Source organism: Mus caroli, chromosome 10 (assembly GCF_900094665.2).
Source record: "Mus caroli chromosome 10, CAROLI_EIJ_v1.1, whole genome shotgun sequence".
In the NCBI taxonomy this organism is placed as follows: Eukaryota; Metazoa; Chordata; class Mammalia; order Rodentia; family Muridae; genus Mus; species Mus caroli.
Genome location: NC_034579.1, coordinates 19,248,833 through 19,260,974, shown reverse-complemented (window position 1 = coordinate 19,260,974; position 12,142 = coordinate 19,248,833). Strand labels below are relative to the sequence as shown.

The 12,142-nt window shown below is 41.3% G+C and overlaps 1 protein-coding gene across 5 annotated transcripts in view; it reads left to right on the top strand.

Annotated features, from left to right (window-relative positions):
• Eya4 (EYA transcriptional coactivator and phosphatase 4) overlaps positions 1-12,142 on the top strand; it is a 254,932-nt gene that overhangs the window by 170,583 nt on the left and 72,207 nt on the right. The window contains exon 1 of one of the 5 annotated variants that reach the window (XM_029482163.1): positions 2,382-2,429. The exons of the other annotated variants lie outside the window; for them this stretch is intronic. The gene's annotated coding sequence lies outside the window, so the exon portion shown is untranslated. Of the gene's footprint in view, positions 1-2,381; positions 2,430-12,142 lie in introns of those variants that run through there. 5 annotated transcript variants of the gene reach the window in all.

The window sequence follows — 12,142 nt, the reverse complement described above, 5'->3', positions numbered from 1 at the left end:
TGGAAATTGGATGAGTGTGTAACAAGCCAACGAAGCTCTCCCCTAAGGATTAGGTAAACATGGGAGGGTGCAGTCTGAGAAGCCACTGAAACTGGCAGATGACAAAGTGAAGTCAGAGAAAGAATTAAGGGAACAGGAGAAACCCAAACAACATCTCACATCTGATCAGTAGTTAGGAAGCAACAACCCTGGAACCCCTTTATGGATTCTATTGCAAAAATTTTAATTGGGTTGTGATGAAGACTATACCAGTAGGTAGTTGCATTGAAATCTGTCACCTTCTCAAGCTCCACATCCCCTAATAGTTGGAGGGGAGAAAGGGCAGGGGGCTAGTTTTTATTTCAGAAAGTCAACACTGTGTGTGTGTGTGTGTGTGTGTGTGTGTGTGTGTGTGTACACGCTCGCACGTGCACATGCGCTCATGTGTACATGGACATGGACATGCATGCAGGTACCAATAGAAGTCAGATGAAGGAAGGGACTGGATCCTTTGGAGCGAGTTATAGGGAGTTGGGAACCACCCGATGTGGTTGCTGAGGTTAGAAGGCAGATCCTCTACAAGAACACCAAGTACTCTTAAACACTGAGTCATCTCTCCAGCACCTACAGAAACGTTTTAATATTGGGACTGGAGAAATGGCTTAGCAGCTAAGAAAACTTGTTGGGGCTTTTGCAAAGAACCCAGTCGAGGTTTCTATCACACTCAATAAGCATACAACCTTGTGTAACTTCAGATTGAGGGGACACAGCTCCCTGCTCTCTCCTCCTTGGGTACTGCATACAGGTGCACATACATGCAATCCAGGCAAAACATTTGTGTTCATAAAATAAAAATAAGTCATCTTTAAAACCTAGCAATTATGGGGCAGTCTGATAGGATGAAATAATCAGGTCTAGCTAAGTAGTTATAATGATATTTCTGGAATTATTATTTGTTCATCCAGCATTTGTTCATTTAGCACCAAGCCCAATTCAAGCTTTTAGAGATACACCAATAAAGAAAATCGCCTTGTACCCATGGAGTGTACATTCCAGGGGAGAGGGATCAAAGAGAGAATTAACAAATATAAAATACGTCAGGGAGATAGTTGCCATAAAGAAGAATAAAATGGTGTAAGGAGATGGTTGGCAGCTATACTGTGGTAGATTGCTGTTTTAAGTAAAGATGGCAGAGAAAGAAATGTCGGAACAAATGAGATCTAAGCATAATAGAGGTTAGCTGGGGAAACCATGCTTCAGGAAAAAGTAAAAAGTGTATCTGGTTTATTCTGGAGATGTATTGGGAAGGTTTGGGTAAGAGCAAGTATATCGTGGGCATAGAGGGCACTTGGAACTCTGGGAAGTGGGGAATCACTTAGAAAACAAAGTTAAAGAATAAGCATCAGGTGTGGTGTTGTGAGTCAGGAGCTAGGAATCTGGGAATGGCTGTAGGAGAAACAGAAAGACTTAATTCTAAGGAAGGAAAGAAGGCCTGGTTTAGATGAATAGTCAGTGCCAGAATTACCACAGGAAAATGGCTTCCTCTAATGTAAGTGTGACCCTGGAAGATAAAGTTAAAGCATTGCTGTTAAACAAACATCCTGTTTAATCTAAAGCTGGCTAAGCATGGAGACAAGACAAGGAAGATGGAAAGTTCAGAAGAAATGCCATACAATTTAAAAATAGATGGTCCCGATTTATAATGGTTTAACTGGGAATGTCTCCTTGACTTCCTAATGGTGTCAAAGCATGTGCATCCAGCTTCATTTTCCACATAATAATCCATGAATTACAGGAGATGTGCGACAGTTGAGATAAGGTCTGTGTCTCCTGACCATGACTCCCCACAGGCTCTAGAACTACCCTTAGCTTACTTAAAGTAAGCTAATTTGGGCTAAGATGGTCATGAATTATATGTGTTCAGTGCGCTTTTGACCCTAAGTCTTTTTTAAAAAAATGTCCAATGAATGTACTAGAACATCAACCCATTATCAATTGAAGAGGGTTTGTAATAATAAATAGATAATTTGGGTTCATAAGTAGCCCCGCTCTTTGGGTAGAAATACTTTTTGTGCACATTGCCTGACCATTTCTCATCTTAGTTGGGTAACTCCACTTGGTAGTTGGATACAACGTCGCTGGCAAGTTTCTGCAGATTGTTGAGCTCCATGCCCCTAAAGTGACTGTCAAGGTGGCCTGCTATTGCCAGGACTCACATGATAGGTGCCTTGATGTCAAGCTTTCAGAAGCTCTGAGATGACTCAACTGAATGTCTACACTATTAAAAAGTTGTTTGGGTGCAGAGACCCCTGAGACCTCGACACAAGGTTTCTCTCACGCCACGTTTTACACGCCTATTTCAGATTTTAGAAGCTGCCATTTGTATTATCCATGGAGAAGTTACAATGTCATCATGTTCTGGAAAAGAATTGGAAATTATTAATTGGAAGGTAGGCAATCAGAAAGTTCCAGGTTGTCCTCAGAGACTCTGAGAGTTCAAGTCCCAACTCCTGAGCCGGGGCTACAAGGTTACATATAAATGAACTTAGTCATTTAGTTTCCTTATTATTATTTTCTTTGTCAAGCCCTCCATCTTGAAGAAGGATCATAGCATTTTTCATTCCACATCCAGTGTTTGCAAATGTCCAATCATTCCCTAACTGATCTTAACAAAGGGAAGCATTGAGTTCTCTTCAGGCTGTGGTACCTCCCACCTAGAAAAAGACAGCTCTGTATGGAATCCCAGCATATGCATTATCTCCCCTTCTGCCTGCCTGTGTGATCATACAGCAAATTAAAAGGTCTCCAGGCTCAGCCTGCCTTCCAGCTGCCAGCCCCTGGTAGACATGAGGGAGCCAGGAGGGACCAGGTGGAGCAGTGTTGAGTTGCACCAAACACACAACGCAAGGAGATTGGCCATAACTCCCCAATTGAATATTTATACCAACCCCATTTCTCATCTTGCTCTTTGGCACTGACCACAGTGCTGAGCTACTGCCGATTTCAAGGGCGCTGCATTGTGTTGGATCTGCTCTGCGAACTATTACGCCAGATGAGAAATGGGCCACGGGGTCCTATTGCTGAGATGGCTTGTTGACTTTTTTTTTCCCATGGAGACTATCCTGTTACAGTGTCCTAAGAAAGGGGCAATGAGGGCGGGGACATTTCCTGACATCATCTGGCACTGCTGTTCTGTGAAGATGTATGCAAACTCCACCACTGCTTTTAGCAGAATGGAAGGCACCTGCAATTACATTAAAGAAAACATAACTCTCTGAGTCGGATGTTGCTGTGTTTCCATCTTCTGCTAAGAGGATTTATTTTTGTGTGCTAAGGTCAAACACTTATCACAGGGCCTTCTCATCACATTTCATGTTCCGACTCCCTGTGGCAGCTGCTAACTCCCTAACTCTCAACGTGAATGGGTTGAGTAACCTCATAAAGATACAAAATGTCTTGGAGAAGGGAGGGCAGGAGCAGAGAATGCCTGTGTAAGGGAGAGGGAGGCTCTGTGTTATTCAGTAAGCCTTGTAAACCTGAGAAGTTATTTCTATGCACACACCCATTAACTTTTTCAAGGTAGTGGTCATGACTTAAACTCATGTTCTCGTCTCCCAGTGTGTATCAATGGGATGCCTTCCTCATGCATCCTTTATCATCAGCTTTATTTAAGAAAACTTCATTATTGTTTCTTTCTTATTTAAAATGTTAGGGTTTTGAGAATTTTATGTTCAACTATTGTATTCACATAACTCCACCTTTTCATTTTACCCTCCGACTCTGAACTTCAAGACCTCTTTGTAATTATTATTGGTGTGTGTGTGTGTGTGTGTGTGTGTGTGTGTGTGTATGTGTTATGTATGTGACTTATCGAGTCCATATAGGGTTGCTAGCATATACGTGTGTTTAGAACTGACCACCTGGGCTTGGATAACCTTGAGAGAGCTTGTTCCTGAAGAAAATCGATTCTTTCTCTCTTCAGGCATTGAGCTCCTGTAGCTATTCATCTAGGGACAAGTGGGTCCTTGTGAAAATTTCCTCTTCTTACATTGTCAGTGACACAATATGACACAATACATTGTCTACCACTGTATTTCTTATGAATTCTTATTGGTTAAGTTTAAATCAATAGAGAACAATGATCAGGACACTGAAGCCTAAGTCCCCTAAGGAGAAAGTATGCCAAATGCTGGCAGTGCCAGAAAAGGAGAGTGAAGGCAAGCATTCTAATATAGTTTAACTGTGTGTGTGTGTGTGTGTGTGTACATGTGCACACTACAGACCTTTTAAAGGGAAAAAGCTACAACATTACAACATGGACTGAGGGCCAGAACTTAAGTTACTTCAGTGCCTTCTCTCGAAAGGAATAAATCTGGTAGCAGACTTGCTGCCTTCAAGACTTGTCCTGAAGCTGGCTCACTCATCTCCTTTATACTGGGAGATGGATGACACAGTGAATAAGGTCATGGGGTATAGCACTAAAGAAGAGGACAATGGGGTACAGGATTGGGGGTTAGCAAGACAGACAGTTCAATCCCACGCCATGGCTTTTGGAGGAAGGCATTAAAGCTGTCCATTTAGGTGCCAAATGTCAAACACACAGGTAGCAATGTCTTAGAGAGTTCTGCAGCATCCACGTGGACACCGGTGTGGGGGTTTCCATGGCCCAGTTCCAGCCAAAGCTGAGACTGTCCAGTTAAAGAACTACTCAGGCAGACTCCAAATGACAGGCTGGAGGGAAAGGCACCAAGACTTTGCCATTCTGGGGATTTTAACTGTGCATCTATATAAACTATCCACCTACAGATTACCCCGATAGCTGAAGAAGCTTGCCATGGCCTGAGAACACTGAGAGAAGGGGAGAGGTGCCCAAGGGGACAGGGGAATGTCATGTGAGCCTGACTTCCTGATTTTAAAAAGGCTATTTCGGGACGGAAGCTTTAGTTTGACTTCTGTCAAAGAGGCTGTTTTCTTCTAGAATGGAAGTTTAGAGAAAACTACAAATACAAGTTTTTCTGATGCTGTAAGTTTTCCGGAGATGAAATGGGCTTCTTATTAAGAGAATGGTTTTCCTTAGCATGTTTTCAGACAGAGCAGGTGTGTGCTGTCAACACTGAAGGAGTGATTTTTACTAAGTGGAAACACTTATTAAATAGATACTCCACTAAACTAAATTTGCCACTGAGGGGAGGCTTATTTATCTCCGGTGCATGTTTAATCCCCACGTGAAATATATTTGATCTACTTATCAACTTCAGATTTGACCCTAAGATCCCATGATTGGTAAATAACAGAGGTGATGTTTAATGCTCAGTTTAGAGTTAACAGTGCCTAATTTTAACCCAACACTCAGCGTGAAACAAATTATGATATTTTTTGTTGAAGATCATAGTTTGTGCCATCATAATCAGAAATTAAATTAGTTTAATAGGTAACTATATTCATTTTGTTCATTACACTGATGCTTTGTTCTTCTTTGTTAAAACACTCTAATACAAAAAAAAAAATGTTTATCCCACATAACGTCTGGACTCCTGGCAGAGAGTCTCAGTAGAGAAAGAGTTGATGTATTCCTCAGTATAATTGATGGCATTGAATGTTTTGATTGTGGCCTTCTGGCTTCACCCCACAACTTGCTAGTGGAAAATAATTTCCTGCTTCATTAACCACGGTTTGTAACCGATCTTATAGAAATTTGACTCCTGCTCCATACGAATAATGCTTGAAGGATCCGGGGGGAGTTTTGTTCTTTTCTTTGTTTTCCAATGAAGGGACTCTTTTGAAAACCCAGATTTAGACACGCTCCCATTGCTTTAAAGTATTTGCTCATGGTTCTTAGAGGTGGAATTGGAGGACTCATGTTTTATCTGAATAATTTGTTGGAGTCAAAGGTGAGAGAGAGAGAGACAGAGAGCGAGAGCGAGAGAGAGAGAGAGAGAGAGAGAGAGAGAGAGAGAGAGAGAGAGAGAGAGAGAGAGAGAGAGAGAGAGAGAGAGATTTCCAGGTTTCAAGTGTGAGAAAGATGTTTAGTTGTGAGCCCTAAAAGGTATCACTTTTCTTTCCTGCATTTATCTGTTTTGGCTCCAGGGACTGAGATTTCTCTGTAAATGAGCCCCACACTGTGAGCGTTCATATTGGCCTTGGGGGTTGTTGTCAATGTGCTGGAAACTAGTGTAGCTCTCCACAGTGTGCACAGAAGCCTATTTCTCAGTAAAGATCATGAGGGCTTCCTCCTGTGGCTCCTCATTAGCACAGATCACTCAGTTCTCACCATGTTTGGAGAAATGAGCTTGTGAAGGCCTCCCCTGGGGCAGCCTGTCCACTAGAACACAGGCACTAAGTGACGGAGATGTGTCATGTCTTGGAGCCTGTCTCAGGGCCATAACTGTGGCAAGAACATCCAGACCCTATTCAGAAATGTGTTGGCTTAAGGTGTGACCTGCTTCTGTTACTGATGTTTTCCTAGGTGTGGGCTGTGTCAGATTATGAGAGCCAGTCCTGACATGAGCTGACCAAGTTGCTTTATTAGCATGTAGAAGCATGTTATCTCTAACTCTTCTTCCATTCCTCCCTTTTTCTCTCTTCCCCTCTCTACCCCCATCTCTTTTTCTAACACACACATCCATACACATTTTGGAGAAATCTCAAGTTTTTTATGTATGTGTGTGTACAAATGTATGTATGCATGCATGTATATGAATTATGCATTCAAAAACAGACATATATACATGAAAATTCAACACACATTTACATCATAGAACTAACCCCATCTTTTTATTAGAAGCCAAAAGTTCCTTCTGTTCCTAGGACTGTGCTTAGAACAGAAATAGCCAAACAGGTCACTAAACTACACTAAATCTGACCTCAAGTATCTCAGGTCATCCGATCTAATCGTTCTTTTCTATTGCTATGTTACTATGCACATGTTATCATGGCTAGATACTTCATGTCATCATAATAGTTGCGGGATGGGGCAGAGCGCACAACAGAGACAGGTTTCTGTTCTTCTGGAGCCTTCCACTCCAGTCAGATAAAAAGAATCTTCTATGTCACTTATATTTCCCAGCTAGGGAGAATTTATGATTATATCTTATACTAAGCAACATTATCAGCAAAGCGAATAATAAACCCATATGTTCATATGCATCCATCTAGAGGTCATACTGCAGTTTCTCTCGGTAGGCACTGTGAATTGGGAACCTAGAACCTTATTCTGTAATGTCTATTTCATACAGAGAAAGAAAGCTCATGTGACAGGGTTGTAAAGTCTAGGAGACTTGCATTTCTTGGGTCCTGAACAGCTGATGGAGGGACTCTATAAATAAACAGGGCCATGAGTCATTACCAGGATCTACAAAGGGTGAATCATAGTGTCTGAGTTGGAATAGATTCTGCAGTACACAAATTTAAGGTTTACCCTCCCTTGGGTTTGAAGAGGACACTTTGGACTATTCAAATCAAATTTCACCTGGGCTATAAACAAAAACTCTAAAAAAGAATCAAGAAGCTAGTTCCTGCATCTTGGGATTCTCTCATTTCTTCTTCTCAATGACCACATCAGGCTAAGATTAAGTTCACTTATTTAAATTGCCCAGACAGATTCTAATGTTTGAAAGCCTGATGATTCAAGGCTCCTGAAAAGGGAGTTGAAAGAGACACCCTAGGAGGGAAGGAAGGATGCCTTGACATGTAATGTGTATGAGCAGTGTTAGATGAGGCAAATGCGTGTTTATATTGACATTTGTAATTTTTGAAAACAATTCTATTACATTGAACTTTCAAAGTCCCTGAAGTTAGACCATTGCAGGCATTCCAGAGCAGACACAAGAGAGAGACTACAGGAAGATACTTCAGCAGTCACGGGAATGATGACATAGTTCTGTTCACTAAAGACTCCTTTAATTGGAGGAGGTTTAAATCCAGTAAAATAAATACGCCCTGGGAGCTGCACTGTAAAACTCCAGATAGCTGCCTTCTCATTTCCTGTGGTCCGGACTGCAACACACCAGGGCTCTATTCACTTCATAGGCTAAGTTTTGGTTGGTTTGCAGAAGCAACACGTTTCGCTTCTTTGCCTTTTTTTTTTTTTTTTTTTTTTGTGGTGTATTTTATGTTCTTTCATTCCTGACTGGTTTTCCTGGCTTACACATCTTGTACATGATCCAAATTGGCTCAGAGCCCCCACACTACTTTGGGACTTCAGTAATACCACTGACTAGAAGCCTCCCTCGGGGTCCTTTATTTGAACCAATCAAAATCTAGCTAGCAATTTCAGAGATATTTTTCCTGACTCTTTAAGCTTACACTACAGTCTGTCCCATCGGTGGGCTGCTAATATTCTAAACCTTAAAGTCCAAGGCAGAGACTCTGCCCTCTTGTGTCAAAAAGTCTTTGCTTGTGCTGAGAGCCTGTTAAGGTATTTGAGAAGTCTGAAGCAGAGATCGTCAGGCTGTCAGTGCGAGGATCCCCCACTCCATTTCAACCCCCTTTACTGTTCCTCATGTCATTGACCACATAAACACGAATGTTTGCCTGCACAGTGTACACCTCTATTTAGATTTTTATCTCTAATTAAGGGAAAGTCCAGGAATTCATTTCTACTTGTTTTCTGTCAGTACAGTTGCACAGAAGATCAACATTGTACTGGTTGGGTTTTGTGTGTCATCCTGACACAAACTAGAGTCATCACCATGCAAAGAGCCTCAGTAGAGGAAATGCCTCCATGAGATCCAGCCATAGGACATTTTCTTAAGTAGTGATCAGTGCAGGAGGGTCCATCCCATTGTGGGTGGGGCCATCCCTGGGCTGATGGCCCTGAGTTTTGTAAGACAGCAGGCTGAGCAAGCCATGGTGAGCAAGCCTGTAAGCAGCACCCTCTGTGGTCTCTACATCAGCTCCTGTCTCAAGGTCCCTACCCTGTTTGAGTTCCTGTCTTGACTTCCTCTAATGATGGATTGTGATCTGGAAATGTAAGCCAAATAAACTCTTTCCTGCCCACCTTGCTTTTTGGTCATGGTTTTTCATTGCAGCAATAAAACCCTAACTAAGACAAGGCCCAGCCAGGTCTTTCCTGCTGATTCTAAAGCCAAGGTCATACATAGGCCTGCTTCTCACTAATGTGCGTCCTCTTCATCAGGAGTCAGGTTTCCCTGATTCCTCAGAATATTTACAGTTTCTTGAATATTATATAAGAAAACTCAATGAACTCTAAAGCACAGTGTTTGTTTTCTTTTGTCAGTTTTTCCCCAAACACAAGCCCTTTCTATTACATGGCAGCTAAGGCAAGGTATCTGATCACTTCAGGCAAGAATCTTCTTGGGCTGAGTTGAACCATAGTTGTACAGTGAACAGCCCAACTTCCATCTCCCTTGACACATCACCATCTTGATAGTTCAGTGTTTAAACTATGGGCTTATTGAGGATGGAAACACTTTTTGGTTTTATTTACTACTGAGAAAGTCCTTGCATGTTTATCTTTGGAAAAATCACCCAGTGGATTTTACAAGATTTTTACAGAAACAAAAATCTTAATTGAGATTGGTATGAATTAAAGAGGAGTCCCCCTTTCTAAACACTATTTTCTTTCTGTCTTTACTCCTTGTTGATATTTTATTTCTCCTGCCTGTTTAACACTGCTGGTAGAACGCTGCACCCAAGGGGAAAGCACATATCTCGGTCCTTGCTCTGAAATACTTTGGCATTTCCTCATTTACTGTGGTGCAAGGTGCAGAGGTTTTCAGGAATGTTTTCATGGATGAAGGAGAACTCACTGGTCTAGCTTACCAAGAATGTACACCATGAATGGATGATAGATTTTATCCAGTACATCTTTGCAACCACGGTCACAGTATTTGTCAATATTTTTCATTCCATTGATCTCTGGATCAAAGCATCTGCTAAGCCTACCTTGCACTTCCAGGATAAACCACACTGGTTCTAAACCAGCTTCCTTTGCTCACTGCTCTCCATTTGATAGTAGCCTTGTGTCTTGACTGTCTGTAATAGGTGTGGGTCCATGTTGTTCTTCTTGAAACTGCCTTTGTCTGGTTCTGGATCAGGATAGTGGACTCGTCATCGACAGGAGAATCCTTCCTTCTCCCAGATGACAGAATTTACACTATATTACTTTCCCTCACATATTTGCTTCAATTTTAAAAAGATACTTTATTTTTGTGACATGTGCCCATGTGGTGTTTTACATGTTTACATGGAGGTGTGTTCATGTGCATGCCAGTGCAGGTGGTGTGTATGTGAGAGAGCACACGTGTGGAGGCCTTAGGATGACTCTGGGTGCTTTTGCAATGACTCTTTATCTCATTTCTTTTTTTTTTTAATTTTTAATATTTTTATTACATATTTTCCTCAATTACATTTCCAATGATATCCCAAAAGTCCCCCATAGCGCCCCCCACTTCCCTACCCACCCATTCCCATTCTTTTGGCCCTGGCATTCCCCTATATTGGGGCATATAAAGTTTGCAAGTCCAATGGGCCTCTCTTTCCATTGATGGCCGACTAGGCCATCTTTCGATACATATGCAGCTAGAGACAAGAGCTCCGGGGTTCTGGTTAATACATCATGTTGTTCCAACAATAGGGTTGCAGATCCCTTTAGCTCCTTGGGTACTTTCTCTAGCTTCTCCATTGGGAGCCCTGTGATACATCCAATAGCTGACTGTGAACATCCACTCCTGTGTTTGCTAGGCCCCGGCATCGTCTCACAAGAGACAGCTATATTTGGGTCCTTTCAGCAAAATCTTGCTAGTGTATGCAATGGTGTCAGCGTTTAGAAGCTGATTATGGGATGGATCCCTGGATACGGCAGTCTCTAAATGGTCCATCCATTTCTAAGACAAGCTCTGCTCCTGAGCCTTGAGTGCATGCACCAATCTCCCTGGCCAGTGCATCCGGGGAGCACTTGCCATTCTCCACCGTGCTCAGCGCTTGCCTAACGGTGCTGGGGGTTTGAAGACAGTCCCTCACGTTTGCAGCACAGGCATTGTCCTGTCCAACCCTTTTTACAGCCCCATCCCTGGGATTTTCTTCATTTGGTAACTGATTTGGAGATTTTCTACATTTCTACTGAGTCAGGTGTGGCCTCTTTTATCCAACCTAAGTTCATTGACATTGTTTATTGTCTTTTCATCCTTTGGATACCACCAATGTCTCTAGTGATTGTTTGGAATTAAAAAGTATTTGTATTGATTGTGGATTTTTCTATTTCTTCTCTCTAATGTTTCATTCTACTGGTGTCTGCTAATTGTTCTGTTTCTGGTTTTTCAGATGAAAATGTACATCATAGATTTTTCAGGCCCCTTTCCATGTTTCTCACTAACCACCACCATATATACTATATACCATGCTTTGAATTGATGTATTGTCGCTATTATTTTGCTCTATATGCCATTTTTCATTTATTTTTAAATTTTTCTTTGACTTACATTAGAAGATTAAATAGAAGTATAACATTTCATTAGCAAAAATTGGGGTTTTATATATCATATTATCATTGTTTTTTTTGAATGACTTCATTATAGTTGGATATCATATTCTATAAGATTTACATTTAACATCTTATAAGTATTTATCTTGTAGGCCAGTATAGTTCTTTTGGCAATGTTCCATGTCTAATTAAAAATAGCTTATTCCTAGAGTTATTATTAGGTCCTATAAATCATTGGTGATAATAATGCATTAAGATTTTTTTTTATTTTATTTTGGAGTCTTTCAAAAGAATGACTTTTGGGCAGGCAGTGATGGCGCACGCCTTTAATCCCAGTACTTGGGAGGCAGAGGCAGGTGGATTTCTGAGTTTAAGGCCAGCGTGGTCTACAAAGTGAGTTCCAGGACAGCCAGGGCTACACAGAGAAACCCTGTCTCAAAAAACAACAACAACAACAACAACAAAAAGAATGACTTTGTGAAATAATGTTCTAAGGTTCCAATCATGTTCACAGAGTTAGTTGCCTCTTTCTTCCTTTAATTTTGTCAGAAAAAGTCAATCCTTTCAGGATCTCAGGTTTATTAGATATATCAACTCCTTCCTGTTCTCAGAAGCAAACCTGTCAAAGTCTCCTCTCTTTGGATAGAAAGCATTGTTTTCTGTTAGAAGACTTACAAGTCTTACTGTCAGTCTCAGGGTTGTTTTTTTTTTTTTTTTTTC